The 19,461-nt window shown below is 55.3% G+C and overlaps 1 protein-coding gene across 1 annotated transcript in view; it reads right to left on the reverse strand.

Moving 5' to 3' along the window:
- Window positions 1-19,461, reverse strand: part of HPCAL1 (hippocalcin like 1) — a 105,215-nt gene that overhangs the window by 19,335 nt on the left and 66,419 nt on the right. Inside the window, exon 2 of the mRNA XM_043604546.1 lies at window positions 5,200-5,285. The gene's annotated coding sequence lies outside the window, so the exon portion shown is untranslated. The remainder of the gene's footprint in view (window positions 1-5,199; window positions 5,286-19,461) is intronic.

A 19,461-nucleotide genomic window follows, 5' to 3' on the forward strand; every position in this document is an offset into this window, starting at 1 on the left:
AATAAAAACAGTAAGTCATTCTCAACATCAATGGCATCAGCCCGGCTCACACACGAGGCTCACAAATGGTGACGGGCCCGGCTGCCCCTCGGTGGCCACGGCGGCTGCAGCCTTCGGTTGTCATCGGAGAGTGTGTGTATACTCAAGAGTGCAGACAGCTCACAGAAGCTGCCCTTTGCCATTTTTACTCTTTAAAAGAAAAGGTTTTTTTTTTTTTTAGATTTATTCACTTTTGAGAGAGAGAGAGGCAGAGCATGAGCAGGGGAGGGGCGGAGAGAGAGAGGGAGACACAGGATCCGAAGCAGGCTCCAGGCTCCGCGCCGTCAGCACCGAGCCTGACGCGGGGCTTGAACTCACGGACCGTGAGATCACGACCTGAGCTGGAGTCGGACGCTCAACCAACAGCCACCCAAGTGCCCCTGCCGGTTTTGCTCTTTAAATCACAGCACCAGAAGCCATAGATTGGGCAGGGAGAGTTGAGGCCAAGGTACAAACACACACGGCCAGTGTCGATCAGCCTGCATTCACAGGGCACGCAGCAGGTGAAAAACACGGCGCTAAGTGCTGGAGATACGCAGAAGGAGAAGAGGCTTTCGTGCGGCTTATTGTCTGGTTGGGAAGGCAAGGCACGAATGCCCTCCCTCTTTTCTAGGCCGAGTCAGGTCCTACACTAGCCGGACACCGAGCTCCCGTGCCGGGCGGATAAGGGGGCGCGAAAGAAGGCAGCGTTCCGGGAGGAATCAACAGACTTGAGTGTTCGGGCTGCGGCCCACGTCCTTTCCTGCCCTCAACCCCCGGGGACACAGCGTTGAATTCCATTCACCCAGGGCACGGCTGGGAATAAGCCCACAACCGATTAGCACGGTGCGTAAAACACAGGCAGGACAGGGTGCTTGGCACTTGGGGAGAAGCAGCAAGTCAGGGAGGGAGGTCAGAAGGTCCGGCTGAGACCGCGCCCCCCGCCCCCAGGTCCTCCCCAGGCCCAGCCCTTCCACAGCGATCTGCGGCCCACGGAGTCCATCATCCTGGCATTCCAGGCCTCCAAATTTCCCGTCCGTGACTTTCCGACCCAGATAGTCTCTAACTTCAGAGAAAGAGCCAGTCTCCTGGACACGCTATGAGGCCCCAGGCACAGCCACCAGAGCAAACCTTTGTTAAGTGTGTTCCCAGGGAGTCCTTCTCAGCTAGAAACCTGCACATACGGCCCGTCGGGTCCAGGAATCGTCAACGGGGCCACAGGACAGAACACGTGCAGTCTGGGCTGATCCGGAAATCCGGGCCTTGGGAAGAGAGGATCGGTGCGGGCCGCCCTGAGACGCCTGTGTCGCGGAGAAGGGAGGCCCTGTGTGGGCTCGGACCGGGCTCAGGGGGCCCCAGCCCAGGTGCCAGCAAGCAGCGAGATCATGGGGACACGGCTCGATCACCCATCCATTCATTCACTGCGGAGGCTCCCTCTGCGTCCCGCCCTTTGGGCGCTGAGCACGGACTCACTGGCAGCGACGGCCCCCTTCCTACTTGTCTCTGCCTTTCATCTCCACGACGCAACGAGAGACCTACCCGCGGCAGAGGCTCAGAGATGCCCACGGGCAGTGAGCTCCTGCCCGGCGCTGGCAGTGCTGATTCGGGCCAGGACAACAGCCGCCCCCATCACACCCCCCGCCCCGCCGCCCCCATCAGAATGCCAAAGCCAAGTCTGCAGGCTCACGGTGTGTGTGTGTGTGTGTGTGTGTGTGTGTGTGTGTGCCTGTGCAGGTGCATGCACTGTCGCCGGCATTTGCCCACAACGTTTGTCATGCAGGGTCTGCCCCTGTGGTTGAGGGGTGAAGGGGACGCCCACGGGAAGTGATATTGCAAAGCCATCCCAAGTCCCTGTAAAAATAACCCTCAGCTGGCAACACAGGAAGGATTTCCCCTTTCCTAGCGTCCTGCCTCCAAACTGCAGCGGCCGCTACCTCAGAAAGGCCTGGAGAACGGCTCTCCGCGGGACCCAGCAGACTAGGCAACACTTTAGGGGGGCGACAAGCCCAACACCCAGAGGGGAGGTTAGCCCGGGATCATGCTCTCCCGTCCTCTTCTGCAAAATCCCAAATCTCCATGCCCCAGTCAACCTAACATCTTCCAGAAGAACTGTGGTGAACCAAATCTCTGTGAGCAGCAACCATGAAATTTTCGCGGGGGCGGGGAGGGGGGTGGGCCGTGTCACTACTTAAGGGACAAACTGCTTCCTTATTATGATATTTGTTATGGTGATCTGTGATCACTGATTACAACTCCCCGAAAGCTTAGAGGATGATTAGCATTTTTTAGCAATATTTTCTCGTTTTTTTTGTTTTGTTTTGTTTTGGTTTGGTTTTTTTTAGAGAGGTAGAGAGAGCATCTCCAGCAGGCTCTGTGCAGATAGCAGAGCTCACGCAGGGCTCAATCTCACGACCCGTGAGATCATGACCTGAGCTGAAATCAAGAGCCGGACACTTAACCGACTGAGTCACCCAGGGGCTCCAGTAATGAAGTGGTCTTTTAATTTTTTTGAACGTTTATTTATTTCTGAAAGAGAAAGAGAGCAAGTGGGGGAGGGTCAGAGAGAGAGGGAGACACAGACTCCGAAGCAGGCTCCAGGCTCTGAGCTGTCAGCACCGAGCCCGACGCGGGGCTCGAACTCACAGACCTCGAGATCGTGACCTGAGCCGAAGTCGGATGCTTAACCGACTGAGCCGCCCAGGTGCCCCGGTATTTTTAAATTAAGGTATATACACTGGTGGGTTTTTTTAGACTTAATGCTATTTCACACTCAACAGACTAGAGTATTGTACAAACATAACTTTTATATGCACTGGGAAACCACAACATTCATTGACTCGCTTTATCGGGATATTTGCCTTATTGCGGTGCTCTGGAACCGAATCTGCAGGGTCTCCGAGGCGTGCCTGCACACAGGCAACGTCCAGGGAGCGCAGAGCCAGATTCTCCCCCTCCCATCTTGCAGCTCCCATAGAGCTGAGGAAGGAAGGAGGGGAAGCTGGTGAAGGCAGCACCTTACACACTAATCTATCCCCTGAGGCAGAGGCCCCGCCTGGGGCTCCGGTCCCAACCCCGGAAGCACGGTCCCAATCCCTGGGAACATGGTCCCAACCCCCAGGAGCACGCTCCCAACCCCTGGGAGCATGGTCCCAATCCCAGGGAACACGGTCCCAACCCCCAGGAGCATGGTCCCAACCCTGGGAGCACGTTCACAAGGGGGAACAGGACGGATGAGAGAAGGAAGGGCAGGGTGGTGGGAGAAACACTCCTCCCTCAGGAAGACCAAGGCAGAGGGCACACCCCCAACATCCACACAAGCGAGGCGGAGCCCCCCCCCACCCCCACCCGGGGGATGCGGGCTTCCTCGGGGGACAGTCAGCAAGGAGAAGTGCGGGGGTGTCTGGGCCTGGTCTGAAAGCGACAACGTTTGGGGGCTGCCGGGAGTCTGCCGGTCTGACCTGCTAACGCTCACGTCCGCTCAAAGGGAAGCAGCAGCCTGGCACCTGCCTCCCGGCCTTGCTGCCCCCTCGGGCACGCCGGCTCTCGTGCTGGGCACCCAGCAACCTTAAGGGGCTTTATTGGGGTGGAAATACGCACACTTCAATAGGTCTGGGGTCCAAATCTTAGCCTCACGGCTCAGCGTTAAAGGGGATTCCTTCTGGGTGGGAAGGTGAGAATTACATGCTTCTAGGATCTAGAAGGTGGGCTCTCCCGGGCTGGGCCTGGCCCCTCCCCCGTGCTGCCTGCTTCCGTCTTTGGCAACAGACCCCACACCCCTGGCCTCAACTGGTGCTCACAGCACTGGGGTGGGCAGGGCAGGGCAGGGCAGGGCCGATGACTAATGACAGACACTGTCATAATTACCAGAAGCCGGGGAGGAGGAAGAGGAAGAAGGGCTGTGAGGCAGCTGAGGCTCCCCCCCCAACCCCCACCCCCGCCGGCCTCCACTCTTACTTACCACCACCCCAAGAGGGAGGTGTGACTAATCCTCTTACAGAGGAGACTTGGACTTGGGGAGGCTGTTAAGTGCACCCAGTAGGATCTGGAGGACACAAACCCAAAGCCAGAGGCCTTTCTCCCACTCACCACCTACTTCCTCACTCGGGAACAGAGCCGAACACGGAGCCCGGCAAGAGCGACAGACGCCACAGCAGAGGCAGCGGGGACCTGGGCCCTCAGGAGGGCTTGTTCAGTGCCCAGCCAGCACCTCCTGGCGGGGGAGCCAACAGGTGGCACAGGAGCCCTCCAGAGTGCCTTTAGAGGACAGAGGACAGGTAACAGGTGCAGCCCTGGGGTCAGGACGGCGTTCGAACATCACAGGCATTTTGCTTCCCCGGGCTCCTGCCTAGAACCCAAAGCGGGCGGTGGCCTGAGATGGGGCCAGGAGGGTGGTGGATTCAAAGAGACCAAGAGTTGGCAGGTCATGCTAATTACTGTGGACTCGACACCCTGACTGAGGGGAGAGCAGCTGGGCTCCGGGTCTGGGGGGCCGGGCCTGGTCAGGGCCTTGCCGTGCTGGCGGACAAGAGGATCACGGGGCTGTGAGCGAGAAAGGGGTTCCCGTGGTCAGTCTTTTGGGGAGGCGGGAAGGGCGGCAGAGTGGAGGGGCTGGGGGAAGTCCACGAGAGGGCAGAGAAAAGCCTGGAAGGACACAGGTGGGGCCAGAGAAGGGGGCAGCGTTTGCACCAAGCTTTCAGAGGCCCCAGTGAGACCAGGGGGAGGGCTGGGGGCGAAGGGAGGTGGAGGTGGGGAGGCTCGGCCCCGGGGCCCTGGGAAGGCAGCTCTTTCCCCTCTGTGGGAGGGGGAGGTGGGCAGGACCTAGGAGGTGGGAGCTTTCGGGAATGCCCTATTCCCGTCACTGGATACATTCCCAAATCAAAGCACCCGAGGTCAAAGGACCTACGAGAAAGACGGGCCAGCTTAGGGCGAGAGCCGAGCTGATCACGGGACCTGGGTGGGTTCTTTCCATCTCAGAGCCTCAGGTTCCTGACCACCTCAGGTGTCCTGGGCAGGCTGTCCCCTGCTCCCCGACTTCTGGTCTTCCCTGCTCTTCCCACTGAGCTGGGTGAAATCCCCGTCCGCCAGCCGCAGGCAGGACCCCACAGAGTGGTAGAACACCCCCTCCCCACCCTCCCGTCCTCACCTGCTTCCAGACCCACGTGGCCTCCCAAAGTGACTTACCCAAGGCCAAGCGGAGGCGGAGACAGCCGGGACCAGAAACTCCGGGGGCTGGTTCCACGTCCTTGTCCGGGCCGCTAGACCATGCCCTGGAAGGGAGGAACAACAGGTCACTTAGGGTGCAGACACCCCTGGCCCAGAGCCCACTGCCTTTCCGGTTGCTTCTGTGCACTTACCGGGGGGAACTATAGCTTTTGCAAGCCCCACACTAAGCACAGGAAAGCCCTGGGTTCCTGGGAGCCACTGAGGCCAGGGGCCATGAGCACTGGGAAGGAGGAAAGTCCCCACCATACTGATGGGACGAGTCTCCCAGTGGGACCCCGGCCACCCCTTGGGTGAGGTCACCGGCTATCACAAGCTGGCGCAAACGCCGGGTGTGGCCCTTGGCCACGGCCTCTGTGGTCTGCACACCCGGGGCTCGGGCTCTGGCTGCATCACTGAGTCGCCGCGGCCCGTCACCACGCCGCCTGCGGCCCGACCCGACACTCTGGCCCACAGGGTCACCGTAAGGGCCCTGAGGGTTGCGCACGGGGTGGGCTCACGGGGGCTCCACCAGCCAAGCTCCCGTCCTGCCCGCAAGAAAGGTCAGATGGCATCGCCAACCTCTAGCCAACGGTTCCCGGAGTCACAGGGTCATGACGGGAAGACACGCCCACGCACCACGGGCATCCTGGGTGCCCCGACCAATCCCCGCCTTCCACCACCACCACCAGTTTCTGGCACATTCCAAACACCCTGCATGCGTGGCTCACTGACGGCCGACCTCCTCCTTCACCCCTTTCGGCTGCCCCCTGTACATGATGATGAAGTGTAATTATAACATCCTCGTGGCCACCAACTGCCCGTTGCCAGGTGCCGTACGAAAAGTTTTCTGTGCATCATCTATTTGCGCTAACCTATTTAATCCTCCCATCAACCTATGAGGTGGGCATCGCCTTAGTACAGATGGGGAAACTGTGGCAGAGCAAGAACGGAGCCCAGGCAGTCCTGGGCTCTCACACCCGGGGCCACACGGCCGTCCCCCCCCCCCCGCCCCCGGCTGGCTCCTTCTCGATCTCCAGTGCCCTCTCACGCTGTCTCCGCACCTGCCAGCCCACTTGTCTTCCCGATCCAAACACGTTTCTCGGCTATTTTCTCAGAACACAAGGTCATGTCCTACAATGGTCACCGTTTATACGCCCTCACTGCAGTGGTCCCGAGGACCGGAGCCAAGTAGCTCCTTCACCCCCAGAAAACAGGGCCCCCGGACGTGCAGGTACCCGGGGGGCCCCCCTCGCTCCTTTGCTCCTGCGAAATAAAGGGCTGGATCTGCTCCCCATGGACCGTGAGCTCCAGGAGGGCGGGAAGGCACTGTCTTCACTTCTGTGCTGCCGGTATGCACACAACAGGCGCTCAATAAATAATCGGTGTTTGACCAGTGAGCGCCCCCAAACTCATCACGTGGACATTATTGAAAGCAGAGTGCACTTCGCTCCGTTAAAATTCTACCCTGTCGCAGCAATACAGAACGTACGTGCCGATTACATTATTTAAGTTCAGGGCTGGGATTTAAGACATGGAAGAGAAAAGCCATACATCGTCTTCCCATCAGAAATTCTCACCGGGAGGTCACTGTGCTTTTAGGGAGCAACACACACACACACACACACACACACACACACACACGCGCGCGGTACTTTGTGTATATACTTTATTTCATTATATAATGTGAATTTGTTAAAAGAGACTTTATTTTTTTTTTTTAAAAAATTTTTTTTAACGTTTTTTTATTTATTTTTGAGACAGAGAGAGACAGAGCATGAACGGGGGAGGGGCAGAGAGAGAGGGAGACGCAGAATCGGAAACAGGCTCCAGGCTCTGAGCCATCAGCCCAGAGCCCGACGTGGGGCTCGAACTCACGGACCTCGAGATCGTGACCTGAACTGAAGTTGGAAGCTTAACCGACTGAGCCACCCAGGCACCCCAAAAGAGACTTTATCTTTAGAGCAGTCTCATGTTCACAGCAAATTGGAGCAGAAAGCACAGAGTTCCGGCACCCCTGTGCCCCCCACGCACAGCCTTCCCCGCGATCAACATGCCCCACTACGGACGGGGCATGTTTATTACAGATGGTGAACGCACACAAACACACGTTATCACTCCCAATCCATAGTTTGCATTAGGGTTCACTCTTGGCGGTGGACGCTCTGGGGGTCTCGACAAGGATATAATGATGTATATCCACCATTACAGCATCATACAGAGATGTTTTACTGCCCTAAAAGTCCTCTGAGCTTGCCTCGCCCCATATTTTTAAATTCTTTATTTATTTTTGAGATTGACACAGCGTGTGAGCAGGGAAGGGGCAGAGAAAGAGGGAGACAGAATCCGAAGCAGGCTCCAGGCTCCGAGCTGTCAGCACAGAGCCCGCCGTGGGGCTCGAACCCACGAACCGTGAGATCGTGGCCGGAGACGAAGTCGGACGCTCAACCGACTGAGCCACCCAGGCGCCTCACGTCCCGTAGTTTTAAAAGACACTTTCGAATCGACGATCTTAGCGAAGTTCTCTTGCGCTCGGTAAGCCGGCTTTGACACTCAAGGAGGTCAAGCCCCAGAGAGGGTCAAAGGTCCTCCCCAAGGTCACCTTTGTGAAACCCGGTAAACGGCTGGCAGCAGGATGTGCTAGAAGCTTTGTGTCCAGTCATCATTTTATGATCCTGCCCTTTTAACGGTCCTAGCAGGGAAAGCCCATTCTAACCCTCAGTTGACAAGAGGAGCAAACACACTCAGGGACCCTGGCCACGGTTCCACGAGCCGAAGCAGGATGGCTGCCCAAAACGTCAATCCCTAAACCCATGCTCTGTGCTTTCCAGACGCCCTCATGAATTACAGGGGCTTATAGGAGACTGTGGGAATGCAGTGAGCGAGCCCCCGCCGGTCAGGGGGGCTCTGGAGCCCGAGTAGGCGCTCCCCCGGCCCACACCCCTCTCCGCGGGACCCTGCCCTCCAGGACACACACCACAGCCACACCGCGTGATCAACGCCGCCACACCTCGCCTGGGTGCAGGTCAGCTGGCTGTGGGCTACAAAGGCCCCGCCATTTCCAGCCTCCCAGGGTCAGTCCTGAACAGCCAACGCGCTCGGTGACCAGCCCCGTGCCCCGAATGCCAGACGAGAACATCTCCAGTCCACACAGACGCTTTCTACCACAGTTCCTCCTGTGTCACTGGGACACGCGCCAGCTCTCCTGGGGAAAGTACTGAGTGGCAGGAGAGCAGGGAAGAAGTCTGGTCCCGGCGGGCCTCTGCCGCTGAGCGGCCCTGTGACTTGGCCACGCCCTGTCATCTCTGCCATTCCGTTTCCCCAAGCCGTGACAAAAGCCTGGGGCCTGCATGCCCTCAGAGGCTGGGCCAGCTCCGACACCAGGCTTCCCAGCAGGAGGAGGGTCCATCAGTCCAGAGGCCTTGAGGGCTCTGGCTCCCCAGCTGCTTGGGAACACTCCGCGAACTCAAATGGCAAATTTCCTCCCGGCTCTATCGCTAAGCCACAGGGGCTCCCCGGCCGCCGGCTTTCCCGTGACAGATAAAGATTACAGTCGTCGCCCAAGACTGAATCAAGCAGCAGAAGTCATTATGCAGAAATAATTACGTGGAGTGATGTCTGGTCGCTCCTGATTTCTGCTTAGTGATTGCGCTCCAAGCGGTCTGCCTCTTCCTCTCCGGGAGAGCTAACTGCAGAGGCCTGGGGGATCCAGACGTACTGGGCACGATCCCCCGGCTCCAAACTCGTGCCGGGTGGGGCACCAGCATCCTGGGTTAAGGTTCTCTGGGATGCCCTTCTGCTGAGCACTTGGGAGAGAGGAGACATAGAACCTCCCCAGCCCCTTGCTCACGTCAGACGTAAGATACCTCCTTCTCGTAGGTTGGGGTCTCTGGGCGGTGACTTGGGCAATGACCAGGCCTGACCTATTCTTGTCCTCCCAGCTTCTAGCACACAGAAGGGCCTCGGGAGAGCAGGGAGAGGGACAGCATAGACGGCTGTGTGGCCAGACCACCCGGGCTCCAATCCTTTTTTTTTTTAATGTTTATTTATTTTTGAGACAGAGAGAGACAGAGCATGAATGGGGGAGGGTCAGAGAGAGAGGGAGACACAGCATCGGAAGCAGGCTCCAGGCTCTGAGCTGTCAGCACAGAGCCCGACGCGGGGCTCGAACCCACAGACCGCGAGATCATGACCTGAGCCGAAGTCGGACGCTTAACCGACGGAGCCACCCAGGCGCCCCCACCCGGGCTCCAATCCTTTTTTTTTTTAATGTTTATTTATTTTTGAGACAGAGAGAGACAGAGCATGAATGGGGGAGGGTCAGAGAGAGAGGGAGACACAGCATCGGAAGCAGGCTCCAGGCTCTGAGCTGTCAGCACAGAGCCCGACGCGGGGCTCGAACCCACAGACCGCGAGATCATGACCTGAGCCGAAGTCGGACGCTTAACCGACGGAGCCACCCAGGCGCCCCCACCCGGGCTCCAATCCTAGCTCTACTGTTCCCTCTACTGCCTGGCTGTGTGACCCTGACCCACTAGTGAACTTCTCTCTGCCTCAGTTTCTAGGTATGTGGAGTGGAGACGGTAATAACGCTACCTAGTTGATCAACGGTGTATAAAAACTGCATGAGCTAATGCACAGAAAGATGCCTGGCACGTAGGGAGAACTCAGTCAATGCCAACAAGGACTGAAAGGCCACAAAGAACATGATCATCAGGATCTAAGCCACTAGAGAGACATACGCTACCAAAACCTACTCCAGAAAAATCTGGAAGCTCTGAAAGAAAGAGACACTCCGAAATGCCTATAAGCAGGCAAGAGCTTGAATTCGTAATCAAAATATTCCTCGCGCACAGGAAAGCCCAGACCCAGGTGGCTTCACTGCCCACTTCTATAAACATTTCAAGAATCAATACCAATTCTCACAAACTCATCCAAAAAAACAGAAGAGGGAACACTTCCCGACTTGTCCTATAAAGCAGGTATTGGCCCGGACATCAAAAGCAGACAAATTTCACAAGAGAAGAAAGATAGAGATCAGCGGCCCTAATGGACATGAATGCAACCCCCTCCCCCCCAAAACAACAAGATACTAGCTAACCAAATCCAGCAACATAAAGCATAAAAAGAATTATACGTCATGACCAAGTGGGATTTATCTCAGGAATGCAAGGTTGGTTTACCATCTGAAAATCAACGCCTGTAGTACATCATATCAATAAAATAAAAGGCAAAAATCAGGCTTTTCTCAAGTGACGCAGATAAAGTACTTGACAAAATCCAACACGCTTTCATAATAGAAACACTAAAGAATCCAGGAGTAGAAGGGAACTAGAGTTATCCGTAAAAAAAATAAAAAATAAAAATAAAAATAAACACCTCACAGCCAGGGTGCCTGGGTGGCTCAGCGGTTAAGCACCTGTCTTTTGATCTCGGCACAGGTCGTGATCTCACGGCCTGTGAGTTCGAGCCCCGCGTTGGGCTCTGTGCTGACAGCTCAGGGCCTGGAGCCTGGTTTGGATTCTGCGTCTCCCGCTCTCTGCCCCTCCCCTGCTTGCTCTCTCTCTTTCTCTCACTCAAAAATAAATAAACATTTAAATTTTTTTACAAAAGAAAACAATCCCATTAGCAAGAGCATCAAAAAGAATAGAACAGGAACGAATTTAACAAAAGAAGTACAGAACTTATACTTGGAAAGCTACAAAATATTGCAGGAAAAAAAAGAAAATCTAAATAATTGGGGAACTATCCCATGTTCATGGATCAGAAGACTTACCATCGTTAAAATGGCAACACTCCCCGAACTTATCTAGAGATTCAGTACATCCCCCCATCAGAATCCCAGCTTACTTCTTTGCAGAAATTGACAAGCTGATTCTAAATTTCACATGGGCGGGGGGGTGCCTGGGTGGCTCTGTTGGTTAAGTGTCCAACTCTTGGGTTTCAGATCAGGTCACGATCTCACGGTTAGTGGGTTTGAGCCCCACATCGGGCTCCACACTGACAGCATGGGGCCTGCTTGGAATTCTCTCTTTCTACCTGCTGGTCCCCATTCGTGCACCTGTCTCTCTCTAAATAAAAATTTTAAAAAAATAAATAAATTTCATATGGAATGGCAGAGGACCCAGGATAGCCAGAACAATCCTGAAGGAGGACAACATAAGGACTCACATCTCAATTTCAAAACTTACTACAAATCAATAATAACCAAGACCGTGTGGTACTGGCCCAAGGACAGACATACGGATCAATGAAACAGAACCAGGAATCCATAAATAAACTCACACATCTTTGGTCAACTGATGTCGAATAAGTGTGCCAAGATAGGGAAAGAATATCTTGTCAACAAATGGTGCTGGGACAAAACTGGGTAAGCCACACGCAAAAGAATGAAGCTGGGCCCCCACCTCACATCGTATACAAAAATTAACTCAAAATGGGTCAGAGAACTAAATGTAAAAGCTAAATCTATAAAGCTCTTAGAAAAAAAAAAAACCACATAGGGCTAAATCTTCATTAATTTTGGATTTGGCAAAGGATTCTTAGCCAGGACACCAAAAGCCCAAACAACCAGATAAGATAAATTGGACGACTTGTCCTTCGGGGACACAGACAAGAAAACGAAAAGACAGCCCACAAAATGGGTGAAAATATTTGCAAATAAGTTTACTGATAAAGCATTTGTATCTAGAATATATAAAGAACTCTTCCAATTCAATAGAAAGACGTATAACCCAACTAAAGTATGGGCAAAGGATGCGAATACACATGTATCTGAAGAAGATATATAAAGGACCAAGAAAACACACGAAAAGATGCTCAACATCATTAGTTATTGGAGAAATACAAATCAAAAGCACAATAAGATACCACTTGGTACCCGCTAAGATTTCTGGAATCAAAAAGTCAGACCGATACAAGTGCCGACAAGGATTTGGAGAATCAAAACCCACGTTGCTGTTGGGAATTCAGTGCTTTGGAAAGCAGTCTGGCCGTTTCTCAAATGATTAAACATACGGTTATCATATGGTTATCACATGGTTTATCATATGTTCCGGTAACCCGGAAACTCAGTTCCTGTGTATACATACGCCCAAGAGCTATGAAAACATACGGCCACACACAGACTCTTACGCAACGTTCTCAGCAGCACTGTTCATAATAACCAAAAGGTGGGAACAACACCAATGTCCGTCAACACATGCATGAGAACAAAATGTGGTTATATTTCTACGGTAGAGTATTATTCAGCCATGAAAAGAAACAAAGTATTGGCACATGTCATAACACAGATGAACCTCGAACCACTACGCTAAGCGAAGAGACCAGACACAAAAGGATAGATATGGCCTGATTCCATTATATAAGATGTCCAGAACAAGAAATCTATAGAGAGAGAAGGTAGATTTGTGGTTTCTTAGGGCTGGGGGATGGGAGGATAGGAAGGGGGTAGCTGAAGGGTATGGGGTTTCCTTTCAGGATGATAGAAATATTCTAAAATTGACTGCAGTGATGGTTGCACGTATGTGTGAATGTACTAAAAACCACTGCATTGCATTTTTTTTAAACGTTTATTCATTTCTGAGGGACAGAGTATGAGGGGGGAGGGGCAGAGAGACAGAGAGAGGGAGAGAGAGAGAGAGAGACAGAGAGAGAGAATCTGAAGCAGGCTCCAGGCTCTGAGCTGCCCAGCACAGAGCCCGATGCGGGGCTCGAACCCACAAATTATGAGGCTATGACCGGAGCTGAAGTCAGACGCTTAACTGACTGAGCCACCCAGGCGCCCCTGCATTGCATACTTTAAATGGGTGAATTACATGGCATGTTGAGTTACATCTCAATAAAGCTGTTGACATTTAAAATTGTTTTTAAACATTTATTTATTTTTGAGAGAGAGAGAGAGAGCGTGAGCGGGGGAGGGGCAGGGAGAGAGCGAGACGCAGAATCTGAAGCAGCTCCAGGCTCTGAGCCATCAGCACCGACCCCGACGCCGGGCCGAACTCACGCGCTGGGAGATCGTGACCTGAGCGGAAGTCGGACGCTTCACCACCTGAGCCGAGCCACCCAGGGGCCCCTCCCTAGCTGTTCACATTTTTATTTTTTTTTTTTTTTTTTTTTTTTAATTTTTTTTTTCAACGTTTATTTATTTTTGGGACAGAGAGAGACAGAGCATGAACGGGGGAGGGGCAGAGAGAGAGGGAGACACAGAATTGGAAGCAGGCTCCAGGCTCTGAGCCATCAGCCCAGAGCCTGACGCGGGGCTCGAACTCACGGACCATGAGATCGTGACCTGGCTGAAGTCGGACGCTTAACCGACTGCGCCACCCAGGCGCCCCTTCTGTCTTCCAACAGCAACATTCCTGAGTTCCTCTTAAGGGTCCACGCTGCCCCCATTCCCAACTCGCTGGACCCAAAGCGGGGCCCCCTTGTCTTTCCACCACAGAGGGAGCTCTCTCCCTCTCTCCCACGGCCATCTGTCCCGACAACAGGAATGGCTGGAGATTCCCACCGCCATCAGCTGCCCTGCCCCAGGGGGGTAGGCTTCCAGACAGCACACGGCCCCCCCGCCCCCGAGAACAGGGGGCAGCATGGGGGTGCAGGTACCTTGGCAGTGTCCTAACCCAGTCCACCCCGGACTCCTCGGTGTTGTGAAATATTAAATTCCCTTCTTTGCTTTTGGGGCGCCTGGGTGGCTCCGTCGGTTAAGCGACCGACTTCGGCTCAGGTCATGATCGCACAATTCATGGGTTCGAGCCCCACGTCGGGCTCTGTGCAGACAGCTCAGAGCCTGGAGCCTGCTTCAGATTCTGTCTCCCTTCTCTCTGCCCCTCCCCCGCTCTCTCTCTCTCTCTCTCTAGCTCTCTCTCAAAAACAAACATCAAAAAATTTTAAATTCCCTTCTGTGCTTTAACCCACTTTGAAACAGTTTTTCTAGCCCTTTCGACAGAGTCTGAGCTGATGGAAGATGCTTGCTCTTCTTCAGAAAGTAAGACGGAATCTCACCTTCCTCCAGGTTTCACTGTTCTGCTGAAGGACCTTTAAATGTCCTCATCTTCCTTCTTTCGTTAGAGACAGCCTTCCCCAAACTGCCTTCCAAGGAAAATTCGTCTGGGGTGCTGTGCCTTACAAAATGTAACAGGTAAGCGATGCCCCGCGGTCACGTAAATGTGCAAACGACTTCCTTTCACAAAGTTAAATCGGTTTCCTGACTGCAGGATTCCTTCAACATACGACTGATTTATTTAACTGCAATATTTGTGACTAAGATTTCTGTGCTAAATCTTTAAGGGAGGATAACAATACGCCTGACTCCCCCCCGGTGTGTGCAGCTGGGGAAAACCTTATTCTCACTGTGTAACCGTGGGGCGAGATTACACGAAATACATTTCAGAAAATGGACCCAGCTGGAATTTCAGACTTTTTCCTCTTCCAAACTGCTTAGCATTAAGGGGTCTTTTGATTTTCCTACCTGAGCCTTTTGGTTAAAAAAAAAAAAAAAAAAAAAAAAAGAAAGAGAAAGAGAGAAAAAATTGCATTTCATTTTTAAGCACAGTTGTTGCAGAAGAATTTTGAAAACCAGAGCTACCAGGCCCGGGGGAAAAGGAGGTGATAAGAACCTTGGACTAAGAGGCAGCAGAGAAGTGAGGTCTCTGAGATTCTCCAGCCCTCCAACGTGCTGCATTGTCTTAAGACATAAAATTCAGGTTTGTTTGCTCCTGACTCTCCCGGAAAGAAAATAAAATGGCTCATTGCCCATTCACAAAATGCTTGGAACCTCCTGAGTCCTGGCCGCTGCCACCATGCCCCCCCCCCGCCCCCCTCCGATGCCACCGACCCCTGGACCAGAGGCCATAGAAATGCTCTGAGCGTCTGAGGCGCATCCTGTTCCGGACAGAGAAGGAAGCAAAAGCAAGCCTTTGCCAACATCACAACAATGAGGCAGCCGCAGGGGAAACACAGGAGAAACACAAGTGGGCCCCAGGGAGGTGGAGAGCAGAAACCCGAACTTGACCCACAGTTTCTATTTGGGGGCACATTGTGCCCACAGACACACCCACTGTCCGCTGTCTCAGCCCGGGAACAAGCCTTGCATCTCTGCAGCAGAGGGGCCCCTAGAAAGCCTGGGCCCCAGCAGCCAGGCCTCCCTCCACCCTGCAGGGCCACCTCGCCTGCCCCGTACATCGACCTCCGCCCACGATTTCACTCGGGAGGGAAAAGGTTCAGCTGCAGAGAAGAATAACAAAGAAAAAGAAGAGGGAAACCCATGCATCTTGTCGATTGATTCTGCCATTGGGCAAGTAGGGCCTCGCCCAAGAGCACGGCGCCGGGGAGGAGCCAGCCCAACCTCCCAGGGGGACTCAGGTTCCAGGTGCTCAGGCTGCGTGTCCCCTTGCTGGTCACCCGTCCCCTGAGCTGGGCCACAGGACTCTCTCCCTTAAATGTTCTGAGTGCTCCGTTAATAATGATGTTGGTAGGGGGCGCCTGGGTGGCTCAGTCAGTTTGATTTCGGCTCTTGATTTCGGCTCAGGTCATGATCTTGCGGTTCACGGGTTCGAGCCCCACGTTGGGCTCTGTGTTGACAGTGCAGAGCCTGCTTGGGATCTTCTCTATCTCTCTCTCTCTCTCAAAATAAATACGTAAAACTTAAAAAAAAAAAAAAAAAGAATGATGTTGGAGGAAATAGAAAAGGTTTGGGACAAGCTATCAATATCGCCCTTGTCCTCGAAAGCCGGTGGGGCAGGAGAGCATAGGAATTCCACAGTGGGTGAACGGCAAACGGCGGCCAAGGGCTCAGGCTTTCCCCACTTCATGCATGAGGACAGCGAGGCCCAGAGAAGTTGAGGGTCTTGCCTGGAGCCACAGGGCCAGGAAGAGGAGGAGACCATGGGCTACCGACCCCAACTCGGGACAGTAACTGTCCCACTTGCTGTCCGACTAGGGATGCCCACTCAAGGCAGCCGTTCCTTCCAGGAAGGAGCCTGGTCCTCGACTGGAGGTGGGAGCAGCCTCTGTCCAGGCCACCTGCCTCTCTGCCATGCGTCCCTCCGTCCACTCACCCAGCGGCCCGGGAGCCGACGGCCACCCAGGTGCAGAGGGCTCACAGACCCAGAGCCCTGCCCTTGTGCGTGGATCATGCCACATACTGTAAGTGAGGTAGGGCGAGGGGAAGGGGGCGTGTCATTGTAAGCAGGATCCAAGGAAGGTGTCACCAGGGTGACACATGGGCTGTGCCTTGTAGCACAGGTGCACCTTGGCTCAGGTGGGGCGGGGGGAGGGGCGTGAGGGGCACCCTTATTGCACCTGCCACCCTAAAGGCCCCCCTTCTCTCAACCACTGTGGCCACGGCTGGGCGGCAGAGGACAGGAGACCTCCTCCCTGACAGGGTGTCCCTGGGCCCGCCTGGAGGCCACCAGGACAGCAGATTCTCAGAGCACCAGGGGCAGTGGAGTGGAGGGGTACTGAGCACCCCTTCACGGGCAAGTGGCCCAAAGCATGTCACATTCGGACTCTGATGTGCCGCTGTGTGGCCCTGGGCACGTCATCTCCTTCTGGGCCTGCTTCCTGCTCTTGAGCGTCGAGAACCACAGAAAGCAATGAATCACATGGGCGCTCTTCAAGGCCGTACGCGTGAACTTGGAGTCTAAACGCAGCATGCAAGGCTCTGCCTCAGGACCTCTGGGCACATCCACACCTCGTCCCACTCTTGGGGGACGACAGATGGGGAAACTGAGGCTCAGAAACCAACAGCAAGCCACGTTCCCAAGGTCCCACGGCCAGGCAGCGCGGGCACCCACTGAGGCCACCTGGCCTGCGGGCTCTGCTTCCCCATCCCCCACATGGAGCCCAGAGACCAAACTTTGCCCTCGGGGATCGATAAAGGAGCAAGGAAAGCCGCACAATCAAGTATCTGAGTGCAATTAAGCAATGAAACTGGAAGGCAGTGCAAAGGACGGGGCCCGAGGTGGGGTCGGTGCCGAGGCAGGAAGGGTGGGTGGACAGAGGGGCTCCGGGCCAGGCTGCCTGCCTGCAGAGGGCTCTCCTCAGGCCGGGCTCCGGATGCCGGCTTCTCCCCGCTCAACTGAAGCCCCCAGTGATCCCACAGCCTCCAGACCCTCGTGGTTTGGCATTCAAGGCCTGACAGTCGGGCCCCAGTCCCGCCAGGTGCGGCAGGTTAAAGATGCCAGAAATTCTGAGACTCCCTCCCACAAAGCCTCCCTGCTCCCCACCGCTCCTGGGGCCCCGGAGGTCTGTGTGGCCTGCCTGTAACCCACCTGTTGGGGCTCCTGGCCCCTCTAGACGCAAGGCCCAGCCGTGCTCCGTCTCCCACCTGCACAGCGCCAGGGGTGCTGTGGGCTCTCAGTCAACGTTTCCTGAAGCATCTGGGGGCTGGCAGCTCAGAGGAGGGAGAGGCGTGAGGTGTGGCTGCAGAGGAATGCCAGAGCCGGGCCACGGAGGGCTTTGAACATCGGGCTTCCCCTTGCTTTGGGCAGTAGGGAGCCATGGTGGGCTCTCTGGAAATGGATTGGAGGAAGAACAGCTTGGACAGGCTGGGCAGGAAGGAAGGCAGTGTGAAGGCTGCGGTCCGGGAGACACCTCCGGGGGCAGCGGGGGTGAACGACCCGGGCCCAGGCACTTGTGACAACCGGACCTTTTCCAGGGGGGTTGTGACCACACACAGCTTGCAGCCGGCCACACCGGGAAAACCGGAAACGAAGCCCCACTGAGACAGAACTCCACTGCCCTGTGGGTATTAGTGTCCTAGTTTCCGGTGGACCCTAGACCCCAAGGCCAGGAGACTGTGTCATTTCCCCACGGACAGAAAAGAAAGTGTCCAGAGAGGGGGAAGGTCTGGCTCTCCTGAAACGCGGTCTGCAACCAACAGCCTGGAAACAGGTGCCCAGGGCCGCGGGGACTAAGGCAAGTTCTCCCGCTAAAGCCGCTCACTCAGGAGCCCACGGAGCATGACGAGCTTGGCTGCCGTATCTGCGGCGAAGGGATGAGTCCTCCGAAAACGCAAATTAATTATTCATTCCCCACAAACGAGCAGCCCCCGGGGTCCTGCAACAGCCACCCCACGGCGAGCACCCCGAAGGCTCAGTGAACTCTATTAGGGACACTGCTCTGCGGACCAGACACCGGATTCTGCCGTCACCCCCTGCAGACAGCTCTCGCCCGAGACCAGCCCACGCTGCTGCTTTCCATTCTGCAGCCACGAGTGACATCAGCCCAGCATCAGATGGAAAATCACAGCCCGGCCCGGCCCGGCCTGGGCGACGCAGGGCTGCTGTGCAGAGCGCGTCTGCGCCCAAGGACTGGCCTTTTACCCACAGCCTCCTGACTGCTCCCCTCCGGGGTCTGAGTCACCGTCCCCGGCAGGGACACAAGCCTAGAGTTGGCCTGCTTGCTAGCATGCAGATTCCCGGGTCCACACGGTCTCCAGGGCTCAGCCTGGGACACTGCATTTCTGAGCCGAGGCCATCGGGAGGAGTCACCGGGATCAATCACAACTTGGTTAGCTTCTAGCTTCCAGCTTCTAGCTTCTAGATTCTCGCTTTGCGCGGCTGGGCAGCCCCGGGTCAGGTTCTCGCCTCTGGGGCCCCAGGTGCTCTGCTGGGTTTTTGGGGGATGGCAACAAAGAACATTTGCAAAGCACTTTCACGCACTGGTGCTCGGCAGAGGCCGCTCACAGCTGGGTCTTTGCATACCCCTTGCCTCCAATTTTATACCTTTGATTCCAGTCCGCTCAGCTCGCGTCACATTTGGGAAGGAGAGCCCATGAGGTTTGTCTCAGTCCCAGGCTGTGGCCCACCGACAAGCTATTTGCTTGCCGTTCTAGAACGCCCCCTGGGTGCCCAGAGAACCCCCCTCCCTTGGCGGGGGGGGGGGGAACCCCAGCCTGGTCCTTCCCTCAGGGAGGCCCCGAACTCCAGGCGGTGCTGGCTTTTACAGCCCTCCAGGTTGCTGGGATCTGCTGATCTGCGTCTAGGGCCCACAAGGGAAGGGACAGTAGTGGGACTGAGATCTTCCTCCCCACCGCCCCCCCCCCCCCCCCCCCGCCGACCTGGGGCCCAGCCTGGCCCAGAGCCTCAAGGTCTGCGTGAGGTGGGAAAGCTTTCTCTTTGCAGAGTTAGTCGTCCCGTGTGATAATGAGCAGGTGGCCTTCGTCCCTCTGTCCCTGTCCTTCCATAACCGGTCTGTACAAGGTTTCCAGCTCTTTGCGGGGAACGAAGTGGGGACCCCCTC

Source organism: Prionailurus bengalensis, chromosome A3, assembly GCF_016509475.1.
Source record: "Prionailurus bengalensis isolate Pbe53 chromosome A3, Fcat_Pben_1.1_paternal_pri, whole genome shotgun sequence".
In the NCBI taxonomy this organism is placed as follows: Eukaryota; Metazoa; Chordata; class Mammalia; order Carnivora; family Felidae; genus Prionailurus; species Prionailurus bengalensis.